The 14,991-nt window shown below is 34.1% G+C and overlaps 1 protein-coding gene across 1 annotated transcript in view; it reads right to left on the bottom strand.

The window, feature by feature from the left end:
* The window catches only part of nalcn (sodium leak channel, non-selective), a 147,774-nt gene that overhangs the window by 93,402 nt on the left and 39,381 nt on the right, over positions 1-14,991 (bottom strand). The window lies entirely within an intron of this gene.

Here is a 14,991-nt window from a genome sequence, read left to right on the forward strand (position 1 = left end):
AGAAAAAGAAAACGTACGTAAAGCTGGTTACACAGATAGTTCAAAATGCTCATTCAATCAAGTACTAAACAAAAATTAATTATCAAATATTTATCATTGCTGGCAGACATTTCTTATTCATGTTTTCCCTAAGCATTCTGTTTAATATACTTATGCAGAACAAACTGCAATTCCACATTCTCCAGAAGTGGCATCCAAATAAATGACAGAAGATAAATGGCAGTCAATAAACAAGGCTGTTTCTCAAAGTGTGTCCAGCAAGGAGAGAAATCTTAAGCTCCAGTCTGGATTATCACTAAATATACTGTACTGTATATCAACTATAATTTTAGAACAAATGTCTTAACAATACCTCCAATGCACCCTTTTTGACTGGGATCTAAATAAAAGATCATAAATCTTGATCGAATTTTGATAAATCTTGTGCAGTATTCTCAGTTTCATAAACACATGTACTGTAACAGTATAAACAACAAAAACAATAACGATGAATGTCTCCTTAACAGTAACATTCTAATGATTTTAAACAACAACAAATAATAACAACACACCAAGTTACCCATAGAACAAATGGAAAAAAGTCAGTTATTTGTATCAATAGTGTATATATTTACCAGGTCATACTGTAACCTTAAACTCTCTGTTGGCCAGAATTATAATACAGTATAATACAACAGAATTTTCAAGGAAAGTGTTTTCAATGGCTCCTCATGTGCTGTGTACTGCTACACCAAACACTGGTTCATACAGTATGTTGGCTTCCAGGATTCTGTCATTGTATGTGCCTCAGGCTGATAGACAGGTTTGAAATGCTCCCCTGGGCTAAGAAACATGTCTGTCAGAAGCTTTTAAAGCAGTGTTTCACATTTGGAAATAGGAAAGCTTAAGGAGCTCCCATGGTGTTAATAAATTTAGAAACCATATAAACCACATACTGTAATTCCTGCTAAGTCATATCAACAATGTCATAAAACAATTTCTTTCTTTTCAAAATTTCTATTGCATTTAAAACATTTTACTCAAAATGGGGAATATAAAATACAGTATAGTCTTCCTTACAATGATTAAAATCAGTGATAATTGCACCTGGAGGGTGAATTGTTTGTATGAAGGTAAAAGGAAGAAAAACGGATTTCCTGTTTGCAGGTATGGCTTGTCAACAATGCGTCCGATTATATACATGCAGGAAATTACTTTCAGTTATACATTTTCCACAAAAATTCCAACTGTTTTCCTGAAATTTATTTCAAGAGTGCTATTAGCCAAGTATCAAAAATAAATAAAATGATGCGACTTAAATAAAAGGCTACATGTACCTCTTCCAAATTGTTGTGATACAGTATATCACATTTCCCTAGATCATAAAAAATTAAGAATTTGTTCACCGAAATGAGTTTTTATTTTTAGAGCGCAGATGAAAATGCTGGGTACTCAACTTCTATGGGGGCAGAAAGATACTTCCAATGACCAAAATACCTACCTTTAATGTCTTACAATGTACCTTATAATTAATAGACATAAAACTAGTACTAATTAATTAATAGACATGAATATTCCTTTTACAGAAATGTTCTTTTTCTGCTTTTTTATAGTACTTAAATATTCACGCCACTCAATCGGTACATAAATATTCTGATGTTCAGAACAGCAGACAAAGAGACACCCCATTTCTAAAACCCCTAAGTGACCCAGGCTGGCGAGACAGTCTTGTCTTTCCCTGTCTGCTATTAGCTGAATTTGTTGCTCCACAGCTATAAACAGAAAGAAGAAACTGGCTAGAAGCTTGTTGGTATAGCTGTAACACTGGCAGATCAGAGAACTTCCCTTCTGGTACAGTCTTTCCAACTAAGATCCAATCCGACAAAACAGTTTGACATTTTCAGCTTCCAGACTGTCTCCTCAAGGGTATTTTGGCTGAAGGAGATGAACAGATGACTACATGTTTTTTTCAGGGTCTTTACTTCACCCACGCAAACTCGAAGCTGTTCATATCACACAGTCATTAAAGAGAGAATTCAAAGAAACTTTTGAGCCAGGCCTGGATGCATAACAATCAACATCCTTTTACTCTGGATTTCTCATGTGAATTGTACTTCTGTTTTCTTTGAATTGGAAAAAAGGCAAAGCTAGGAACATTAGAAAACAAAAGGTTGATCTTGAAAATGATTTGTTATTTACAGTTCTGAGACAGCCCAGCTCCTTGCTTTTACCTGAGGTTTAACACATTGTTAAGCTTGTCTTTTATGTTGTTTTGAAATCCCTTTCTGGAGAAAGCAATTACAGTTGGTGCTTTTCCAGCTATGAATATTGTATGGTACATCTGTCAAGTGACATACAATTAGTGTTTTTATTTTGGCATGAACCTTACCACATACAAGCACAGTTATATAACTCAATAGGATAAACTGACTGGAAATAAGACTGTTGTTTTACTGTACTCTTTTAGGAGAATTATCAGGAATCAATGTACCGTACAATACAAAATACCTATAAAAACACAATATATGAAAATTTTGTTAGATATTTTGTAAAGAAAAGATGTGAACAAAAATAATTACAAGTTTCTTTTCTTAACTTTTGATCTTACTTTCTGTATTTTCCACATAAGGAAGAGATTTTTACTAAATGCAATAAATAAATTTTACTAAATAAATAGCAGATGCTGCCTGCACTGACACAAGTACCAAAGTTCTGTCAGTCAGGTGATGGACAATTATTCAGATTATTTTTATATTATTATTCTATTCAGTGGGGATTTGGGTGTTCATTAGACAGTTTCAATAAACAGCAACACTTGTTAGTAGTAAGAGGTTTGGGGACATTCCAAAAAAAAGGTATTTATACAATAAATCACACTCCACTGACGCATACTGTACGACTCAATGGACAAATAGATCCTTTCGTTTTCGTGTTGGAATTAAATCAAATTGAATCTAAACCTGTATAATTCTGATTCAAGCTCCCACACATCCCAAACAAAACAAAATATGCCTCTGATGTTACAGAAACCTCTTCCAGACGGACTAGTGCACTAAGCACAGGATTGAAAAACTTAGTATCTCAGCATTTGTCCCGGAATATGATGAGTACGGTCAATATTTTGCTACAACTAAATTCACAGTACTCAATATGCCTAGCTGCTGCTTCAAGCAAAGAGTTACACATAAAAAAACACAGATATATGCAAAACGTTCACCATGGCGGAACATTAACCAGAAAAGCAAGAATAAAGACATTCAATTGTGCCGTTCATTTGTGAATAGAAGGTAATGGCTGTGGCTGGTCAGGAAACACTCGCATGGGCACATTTACTGTGTGAACAAAGGCAAACTCTTGTGGGTAAAGCTAACAGGAACACTTCAGTCTCACCTCATGTACTGTACAGTACTGTAGTGAGCTACAATACTATATGTAACCAATTGCTGATTTAAATTGATATTAATACAACATGACACAATTTAGCTAATGCTCCAGGTGCTTCTATAAAGAACTTTTCAAGGGCCTATCAGAAAAGAAAAAGCTACTCAGGAAACAAAGCATCTGGAAGCAGTAGGGAATAACATCTTTTGGCTGCAACTTTAAGCACTCATTGCATATAGAGGACTCAACTGCATTGACCTGCTGTCGTACTTTACCAGAAAAGCTTTAAAGTTTATGATTATGCTGTCACCAGGATCCTCAGTTGCAGTTTTCCATCACCCAGCTGACAATGAATTAAAAATGAACAGTGATGTTAATTCTCATTAATTATTGCATTATTAATCAGAGGTACCGAGAGGTACAAGAGGTCTTTAAACAATCCAGTACCTGTCTGCAATATTTTAGCATGTATATTGTACAGTACCTATAACACTTTTGCCTTTGCTAAGCTGGAGGCATACAGTATACCTTCCTTGGTGAACTGTGAATGAAATCTTAATTTAATACATCACCTATTTCCTTTTTATCATCCAGAAGTTTCCCATTATTATTCCAGATACATTTTACTTAATCTTTTTCTTTTTTATTGCCTGGTTTTGGTAAGGCAAAGAGAGTGATATTATGCAAAACGTCTGCCCTAACTTTATACGGCATTTTGTTTCAACCATAAAATGCATTTTTTTCTGTTCTTTTGACAGCTCTCTTTCTGTTGCACAATCAAAGTGAATGCTCTAGATTCCTTTCCATACTGGTGAACATGCATACCAAAAATATCTGTTTTGGGTGAACCTGCTGTCAGCACCGACAGTACAGAATGAAATACACCGCATCAAATGGCACATTTAATTCTCTACATAGCAATCACTTCTGAATATGATTTGTCATGATAAGCCTGTTGCCTTTTCACATATCTTCAGAATAAGACATCTAACTAGAGGCTGTCTCTGCCATATGTCTGATGTGCCTATCATTTTATTTTCAACCTACAGTACATTTATTTTCATTTCTAAGAATGCATATCAAATTTAAGAACTTTTTAGAATATTAAAAAAAATCCAACTTTGCCTAGCAACAAATACCTAGACAAGCAGGTTTTTAATCTGCCCTAAATAAATAGAAAAATTATTTGACTTATGACACAATTAGGAAAGGTAGCCATGTACAGTAGGCATAATTCTCAGTTCAGTAGTTGTGGTTGTTATCCATGAACAGAAGGCTCACTATTGAAACATACTTCGTAGATTGAATATCCATCCATCCATTTTCTAACCACTTCATGCAATTCAGGGTCATGGGGGAGCTGGAGCCTATTTCTGCAAGCAACGGGCGCAAGGTGGGGTACACCCCGGACAGGACGACTGTCCATCTCAGGGTACACACAGACATGAGTGCGATGATAACACATGCTGACAGACGCTCATACCAAGGCCAATTTTTTCAGAAGCCAATTAATCTACCAGGGTGTTTTGATCTGTGAGAAGAAAAAAACCCCATGCAGATAGAGCCCCAGGTCTGGAATCAAACTCAGGGCCCCAGTTCTGCAAAGCAGCAATGCTAACTACTGTACTTGGCCGCTATGCACTGTATTGAACAGAACATTCTTTAAAACAGGTCTTTGGTGCCAAAATAAAAGAAAGACAAACTCAAAAACAATACTTCTCATATGTGGTAAATTCAGTATAAAAATGTATCAGGTTATTAAAATAAAATTTACTCTTTAAATAGTGAGTGCCTTTGTTTCATATAAAAGAGACCTATTTGAAGTTCTGCATTTAAAGCTGAGGTCTTTTTACAGATCAGCTTTCACTTAATTAAACAAACTGTTTAAAAATAGCCATTCGGAACATTCTGGGACTTAAATCCCACTACTTATCGAACATATTACTGTAGTGTGATGATTCATATACTCCCTGGGACAGAGCTAAGAGCTAAAAGCTTAAGACCTAATTAAAAAGACTTGTCCTTTGCCTTTCTGATTCCCAATCTTGGAATTCCCTTTCCTATTTTCCCTTTTCATTCTTTTGAAAAGCTTTCATTGACCTTAACCTCACAGAACCTGTTCTTTCTTGACTTTAACAATTAATTCAGGCTTTTTAATCAGCTCATTTGATAGGACCAATGTATGTCTAGCTCCTGTTGACAAGGCGACTTGGTGGTTCAGCTGCTGCTTGTTTTAAAAAAATACAGTATTTTAGTACTATTATTACTACTAGTAACTAGTAATAATATAGGACAATAAGATGTAAGCCTGTATTTTTATTCAGGGCAGATCCGCTTTGTGATTTCACATCATTTACAAGAAATGGCATGATATTAAGCCTAACAGAAAATGTATTAAGCAATATTTAAAACAATAACTGTTAGAAATGTACTAAAACTTGAGACGGTACTAAATTGAAGCTTTTTTTTGAATGACTTACAAAGTGTACAGGTATTTCTAAAACACATACTGTACTGTAAGTGTTACACATATGAATCCTTGTAAATTATAGAAATGTTATTCTTTTTAACCAGCCCGAATACCTCACTTATTCAAATTATGGGGGGAATTCAGGCAAAACAGATTGCATAACATTAATGGACCATGGGAACAAGGAATAACACATATTGTTATTGTGCATGCATGCTCATGCTGTTATCATTCTTAAATCAGCTGGCTATGATTTGAACAGAATTTAGCTTCTGACTTTTCCAGTGGTGGTACTAAATATGTAAACACCCTACTAAGACAGAAATGGACAACACCAACAGATAATTTCAAAACTGTATGAGAAGAAAGAAGAGCAAAATTAAAATTTAAATAGTTAAAATTTACTTGTAATTAAAATGTGTGCAAAGGCAATGACCATTCAGCCCATTGATGATTTTCTGGGTTCATAACTTGCAGGATCCTGTATTTAAATTATTCCCATGAGTCTGGCTATTCCATGACAGTTGCTTTCATGCACCACTTCCTGTGAATTTCTTGCTATGACCTTCTTGCCTCCTGACCTGTATTTTCTCTCGGTATCCCTGCGTATCATCAAACTACTCCATCTGGCTCAAGTCCGCACCTGTAGTAAATCTCAGCTCATGATTTTTTTTAAGTCTCCTTCTGAAAAAAAAGTATACATCCTGCCCACATGAAAGATTGAAGAATTGTGGCACACTAACCTAAGGCAATCTGATTCAAGTATGAATGGATGTATGAATTTGGTCATTTATTAAGCTGCAGTTCAATAAATTAAGCACAGAATCAAAGTCTCTTTCACCTCATTTTTTGATACAGTACATGACTTAAGAACATAGCCTTCAATATGAGAACATTTCAAAGTTCATCCAAAACACAATAGTTTACACAGTTTAAGGTGTACTTAATCACAGATGAAAATCTCAGAACCTATCTTTTGAAAGGGATTTTTATTTAGTGGAAGTACTGTATTTACATATGTTTATCATACTATACATCACTACCGTATATAAGCTAGTTCAGGTGGGTAGCTACGTCAGCATGCGTAGGCTGCAAAGGAACAAGTAATAGGTTTATTCCATACTATAAAGAGAAGAAAGAAAACAAAACGTTTCACCCGCGAAGCCTTCTTCAGGTGTCATATACATATATTCTATACAATAAGGGTGAAATGATGGCACAGTGCTTAGCATTGCTGCCTTGCAGCACTGGGTCCCTGGGTACAATTCTGGACCTGGGGTGCTATCTACAGTACATGGAGTTTCTTTATTCTCCCTGTGTTTCCTCTGGGTGTTCCAGTTTCCTTCCACAGTCCAATGACTACTGGTAGGTTAACTGGGGCCCTGTTGTGAATGTGTGTATGTCTGTGTTCCTGGCCTGCGATAGACTGGTATCCTGTCAAGGGTGTACTGTATCTGTTCCTCTCCCATGACCCTGAAGTGGATGAAGCAGGTAGAAAATGGATGAATGGATGATAGTCTATATAATAATATAATTATTGCAGTGCATATATACAAATTAAATGCTGTTTAATTAAACAGCCTGAATTTATAATAACACATTAGTACAATTACAGAAACATGGCTAACTGAAAATGATGGAGATGGGTTTATCATTTGTTGATACATACTGTACTGTTCCAGAGAAATGGTTAAAACAGAATAGAGGTGAGGGGGATGTACTGTACTGTACAGTAGCTCTGTATGCACAAAAAAAGTACAAAAAAGTACTTAGGCTTTTAGAATTAAACCTAGAGAAATCTCAGAATCTATGAGTCAAAATTGTAATAAAAACATTCTATATATTCTATATATTCTAATATATTCTATATATTCCATATAGTTAGGAGTTAGGAGTAATTAAACACCGATTTATGAAAAATCTACAGTTTTTTCCCCAAAATAGACAGGAAAAAAACCTATGGGAATCACAGCTGCAAAAAACTAAAATGATTGGCATGGTTAATGACTACTTTCTTACTAAGTTTGTTGGAGCGTCTACAAGAGCAAAGGTTTTTATTGATCTTGTCTTTTCAGGTCCAAAGCTAAAGGGAATATCCCATATTGACAAGATGAAGGGAATTACCCTTGAACAGTATTGAAAACCTTCAAAGGCTTGCGTCATCCCAGCGGGATTCAGTTTGACACTATTTGAAATTGGGTAAAAGTGTATTCACAATTAATTACAGGAGGGACTTCTTTACACAAAAGGTTATGGGAGTATGGAACAAGTTTCACAGCAATGCAGCTGAAGATGATACCCTGGCTTCTTTCAGGAAATGACTGGATGAGATCCTTGGATCAATTAACTACTAATTACCAAATGGGCTGAAAAACTCAATGGCCTCTTCTTGTTTGTAACCTCCTCTGCTTATGTTCCTATTCAATTGGCCTGCTGGTGCAGTGAAACAGAACATTTAATTAAATTAAACACTTCAGAAGGCTAAAATCCAAAGGCATTAAACTATCATTATTTATGCTGGATGCAGACAGACAATAATACAGGCTCTGTTGTAGGAAGTGATCTTATAAGAGGTATCTTTTTTAAAATTGTGAGTTTATATAACCACTGTTTTCTAAAAGGAAAAAAGCAGCACATTAGTTTAAGCAATTGCTACTGACTAACTTGCAAGCAAAGATTTCCAAAACTATTCTTCCAAAACTATTAAAGTGTGATATTTTATTTATTAAATTACTTTTTAAAAAATGCTTCCTCAAATTCGAAGGGTATTTTTGTGTAGTTAATAAACATAATGCACATCTTAAGCGTTCATTTAATTTTGTAGCCACTGTATCATTTTAGTAGGCACAGCAACATCAACAAATTTATTTCTGTAACTTTAAAGACAATTTCTTCATTATATATTGATTTTGCAAAATACTAACCTCAGTTATAGAGTCTAATTAATAAGAGTTTAACATAAGAATAGAAGCTGTAAAATTATTTTTCTATGATTCCCTAATAAATTCTTTAATAATGCAAATAGAGTAATTTCTTTAGAACAGAGGCAACAGAAGTAATTAATTTTGACCTTTAACCTTATAACAAGATCTTTGCTCATGGAAATATAGTCTACACCTCAGAATAGGAGCTGTAAAATTCTTCATTAGTAATGAACAAGCTCCTAAAACCCTGAGCAGAAATGCAGTCTTCCTTGTATTTTATACTAATCTCTACTGAAATTGAAAGGAAGAGCTAAAAAAATTAACAACATTTTGAAAACATATTTTATCAATATATTCTCCAATTAATATACAGTAGCTACTTTATTACTACAGGATTCATAAATTACAAGCAGCCAAGCTCTTAGCTGAACTTCAATAATTTTCACCTGAGAATGTGGGAAATGTAAATATTTTATTAAAATCTAATGAGCATTTAATTTAATATTACATTTAATAATTAAATGTAATAACTAGCTTATTACTAGCCTTATTTACCACTTACAAATCTTTTATTTGGTGCTTGTTGGTAAAAAATGAGTGATGAAGAAATTAATGTCTTTTATACTGTTTGCTTCTAGAATAAACAGGTGAACATTTAGTCTTATTAGTCTATTAATCTATCATCTTCTTCATATCTACAGTTTAAAAAACACAGTATTTAAGACCTCAAATTGACAAAGGGTAGCTGTATCTTCATAGTGTGACTCTTTAAAATATTCAAATGTTGCATTTACAATTTGTACTTTTAAATTTGGCCCATATTTCAAAAAGCAGGGACTATGAATACAAGATAATTAAGTCCCTGCAATGTATGAAAACAGAACATTACAATCTCCCATCTCTTCCAAAAGGATGGGGAACCACTGTAAGAGCGGTTCATAAAATGTATCATAAAACGTGGTTCATAAAATTAATTAAATGTACATCCAAGCAAAATACAAACAAGACATGTACAGTAGTTGAAAGCAATTAAAACGTGTTTAATTATTCTATGCTGTATCATTACAATTAAATCAATTTTTGCTAATTATCCATCCATGCTTCTAATATGCTTAGCCATACAGGATCATGGGGGTTCCAAAGCATAACCTGGCAATGTTACTAATTAGAATATACAAATATAAAGTGTTTTGTTTCTTTTTTTTATTTATAGACTGCCCTCAGTAAAGCCGCATTAGTGCTATTCAAATTCAAAGATACAGTATGCTATAGTATGCTATTACTATATTACAGGTGGGTAGCTGCGTCAGCATGCGTAGGCTGCAAAGGAACAAGTAATAGGTTTATTCCATGCTGAAAAAAAACATGGAATAAACCTTTCTTCATTACTCTTCATTACGTTCTCTTTCTTCATTACTATATTACTATTACTACTATAACTACTACTGTAAAAACAAAGTCTTGTGGATCCCTCTAAACATTGGAAAAACACAACAGCTTGCTAACATGTACACCCTGTATGACTTGGTTCAACGTGAATCTATCAAATTTGTAAATACTTTGGTCATTACAAAGGTCATAGCTGGCAAATTAAACAGAAACAACCTTCCATCTGCAGTCCAGTGTTTATGAATATAATTACGCAGCCCCCCAAACCTACTGTAACACAGGGAACTTTTTCCAGGACCTGTACAACACTAGTTTAAAATTTAATCAGGTATTTCCTGGAGGCAGATGGAAACAAGAGTCTTAACCTGTTTCTACATTACAATTCTTGCCCATAACACATCTCTCCAAAAGGTCAAAAACCTGACAGATGAGAATTAAGTTTGTTTAAATGTTTTGCCTCGGGAATCCAAATAACAGTGATATAGATTTAAGGGCAGTATTTCAGCAGAGGTAAACAAACGGACTGAATCACAAGCAGCACTTCATGGTGAATTCCTAAATGAAATCAGTCAAATGTGCTTATGGTTTACACAGTGGGGTGTTGTGAAGGGTAATCTACAAATAAAAAAAGGAAATAAGCTCACGCAGAAATTTTCAAGTAATTTTTTAAACAATCACATCACAGTGGTCCATCATCTAAACTATACTAAGATTAAACATTTTTTTTCTTTTTTGTATTAGCAAATTTAATTCCAAGTTAGCAATATTAGAAATTTCCTATGAAATCCATCTGAGACTTGAACTGGAGCACTTCAAAAGTTAGGCAAAAAGTTAGGCTGTATGGTTGATTTTTTTTCTAAACGTAGAAGGGTCTGGAAATAGACTGTTTATTTGTGTTAATCTTCTGCTCTCTATCAAGCAAAACCAATCAGGCTGCATCACCATTTAGAAGAATTACAGTACTCCACAATGACACTGCATGTGATTATTAACTGCAGTACCTGATTGCAAAGCATAACAGAAGAAAGAAAGTTGGAGCCTGACTATCAATAAAGCATTCTCTGAATTCTGAAAAACAACACAGGTAACTGCGCGAGACAAAAGAAAGATCTTTACACTTAATATACAAAACCTTTGGCTTTTGTGTCTGAAATGAAATTTTATGATGCTTGAAAAAAAAGTGCAAGGAGCTGTCCAAATTTGCTACTGTATACAGTTTGTCAACACCTGTGGAATAACTTACATTTTTCTCAGACTGGATCAGGTTCTCCTTTATGCACAAGACTAATCCACCATGTCTGTGTTTGTGTCTTCTCTATTCTGTGCTAGGAGTTGTGTCCTCGGTGTATTATTACAATAGCAGGGTACTTAGTGTGCATTTATGAAGGCATGAAAAAACTCCAAGAACGATAAAGCTCATTGTGAGGAGAAAAAAGTCCTTTGGATTTACAATTGCTTCATAAAAGCCTAGCATCTCAAATTAAAAACAACTTTCAAGTATACTGTATTTAGCGTTTTATTACACAGGGATAATAAAAATCAAGAATACAGTATATATTTGCTACATTCTGAAGTTTAATCCATTTTAAAATTGTAAGATATTAGGAATTGCTGTAGGAGTGTTTTTCTTTATTTTTCAGCACGCTAAGTGAAACAACGTGTATAGTAATGTGATGGTGCAGTGGAAAATGTATCCTGCTTTATCTTATTTACATGATATGAAACCACAGAGAATATTGAGTGGACCCATTGTAGTATTGTCTGTTTTAGCCCTGTTAAAAAGCCATTACATCAATTACTCTCACTTAAGATGGAGAAGTAGCCTTCCCTGTTCCGCAAGAATTGTTTTTCAACAAGTCTCAGTGAAGTCATGTCCATTTCACTACTACTGTCTCTCCATTCTGTCAGATTTTCTATTGTGTAAAACTTTGTCAGGCAAGAAGGAGGAAGATATGAGTATTGTGAGAGGTTCTGGTGGGTTCTCAGCAAGAGATGAACATATTCTGTCACTCACTTCCCAAATTAATTACTGTAGTGGATTCAGTTTGATCAAAAGGATACTCTTTTGACAGTGATGTATGAGAACTGAATCACATTTCAGGTCTTTGATAAACACCTTGAATGAAGCTTCCACATACTGTACAGGTAGCTTTCACGTAGGACATAATGGTGTTATCATGAATAAAATGCCAATATGTTCAAATAGATTTCTGATACAATGATTTCCTAAATTACAAACAGAATCCAACAAGTTATGGAGTTTGGTTTATATTGTAGTTAAAGTTTTGCAATAGAAAACTTTTCATTCTTTCTCTTCAGTGCTTGATAATAACAGCATTATACATTTTACTTATTATGAGTGGGAGATCAGGTTTTATTGTCCTTTGCAAGATTTCAACATTTCATTTCCTCCAGATAGTATATTAAAAACTTTTCCACTTTAATGTTAAATTTAACTTTATTTTCAGTCTCTTGCAAAGCCTCAGCTTACAGTCACGGCAATTTGTATACTACCTTATTTAGAATCTACACAATGTACTCCAAACCGAAAAGCTAAAAAATGCTGATAATATGTATATCTGTTCGATTTTTAATTAAATTAAACAACAGCATAGGTATTCAATCCCTTTCCTATAGCAACTCTAAATAGATTCCTGTGCAAAGTAATAGTTTGAAAGGTGACAGAATTAGTGTATTGGTCTCTGTGTGTAATCTAACGGGTTTAATTTATAGAGTAAATGCATCCCATTTCTGTATGTTACCTCAGATGGATATTGAATTTCAAGACAGGACATGCATAGTGATATTTCAAATTGACCATCAAGACCAAGGAGCTTTCAAAACAATTCAGTGCTGTAGTGGCAGAAAAGCAGAAGCATATTTATCCCTTTTCAGTACAGTGAAGTTCTTGTTAAGAAGTGGAATATGTGTCATACAGTACCGGAAGGCAGCCCTTCTAAACTGAGCAGCCGGACAAACCAAAAATTAGGTTGCCACTGAGAAGTCAAAAGTGACTTTGCAAGATTTGCAAGGTTCTACAGTATGTCTGAGATGGGCATCACTGTTCATACTGTACAGTACATTGAAATTATCCTAATCATTACACAAAGCTGGCCTGTATGGGTAAGTGGCAAGAAATACAGTAAGTCCATCCGTTCATTTCCTAAATGGCTTCATCCAGTAAGTGGTTGAGGTAAAGAAATACATTTAAAAATACTTTTCATAAAATAAACATTTTAAGATATTTATCTCAAATATTACATGAACATATTAAATCTGGCTGGAAGATCACCGTGACAGAGACACTTTTCTTCCTGGTATACAGCACAATACCTACTGTACAGTATGTCTGATATTATTGGCAGGAGGTGAATACTTCTGTAAGGCACTGTAGCTCTTCTTAAAATAGGCAGTGAATCCATTACTTAACAGAGAGCTATCCCTCTTTCTGTTTAATATTTAAATGCTCTAGCTGTTGAAACATTTGGCAAAATTTATAGTGTATTTACTAAACTCATTCGTCACCCAGATTAAATACGGCATTTAAGTTACAGTAAGTAAGAAATCTTGCTTGCAAAATGCAGACTCTAAACAGGAGAATATATTACTTGAGTATATCTATTTTCTATTACTTACTTATTTCTATTATTTCATTCGGTACTGTTACCTACCTGTAAGCTATCAACAGAAATGACAGAGGCAATCAAGAAGATAATTCCTTCTCAAAGATTCAGAATGAAAAAAGATGAACTGCAAAAAATCCTAAGAAAAGTATTTCTTTTTGTTATCTAAAATTTTTGTGTCGTGTGTTTTTTTTTCTTGGTTTAGTCCACACCACATTTCTTTGGAAAGTCACTGTAATCAAAGTTTTGTAATGAGCACCACAAGGATTCACTCCTTGTCATCACTTCATTTTCAAATGTACAGAACAGAGCTTCCCTTTATAATAGCATCATCTCAAAACCACCTGCTGGCAGAGATGCCATACAATATCAGACTTCAAAGACGTAATGTATTGTTATACCGTTGGCAGAACTAGATCAGAAATCATATCTTTGTATTTACCTTTACTATCACATATGAACTGTGACTTCGCATGAATCTGCTTATTTTGTCAATTGCCACAGAGAAAAAAAACAAACAAGTGGGACTTACAGATGAGATAAAGTATTTGAAAATAATCACATTTTTAAGTAGTTCATAGGGAATGTCCACAGCTACTTTTGCTGATGCTATCAAATGTATACTTTTAGAAGCACCTCACTATATTGAGCATCCAAGTTTAATCTCATGAAAATAAAAAAAATACCTTCTGATGACAGCACAGTAGTTCTATATTTGGACTGCTCTTGTAACAAACAAACATATTATTAAGAAATCATTCAAAAAACAATAAAAATAACAGCAATCATTCATTCTTCAAATCCCACGCAATTGTCAAAAGCTGTCTGCTTCCATGAGAATGCAGACATAAATTATTGTCATTTTAAATCCAAGGAATAGCATAACACATATTGTCACATAATCTTAGAACATACACTGAAAGCACACAACTTCATTTAAAATAACTTCTGAGGCCAATCTTATTTTTTTATTTTAAAAACATTTATAAAATGATAAGATCGTGTTCTTATACTAGCTTTGATGTTCAAGCCAATAGTTTCTGTTAAGAGCTTGTTCTGAACTGTTCATCCCTTTAAGATGTAATTTAATTTTATTAACCGAGCCTTCATTTTTAGGAATTGCTTATCCAGAGAGAATAATTTAAAGGCCATAGCATTTTTCTTTAAATAACCAAACTAGTTTTGTTTTTTCATGGTGACAGTCACACGTATTGAGAATCATATA

This window comes from Atractosteus spatula, chromosome 4 (genome assembly GCF_055471065.1).
Source record: "Atractosteus spatula isolate fAtrSpa1 chromosome 4, fAtrSpa1.hap1, whole genome shotgun sequence".
NCBI classification, from domain to species: domain Eukaryota; kingdom Metazoa; phylum Chordata; class Actinopteri; order Semionotiformes; family Lepisosteidae; genus Atractosteus; species Atractosteus spatula.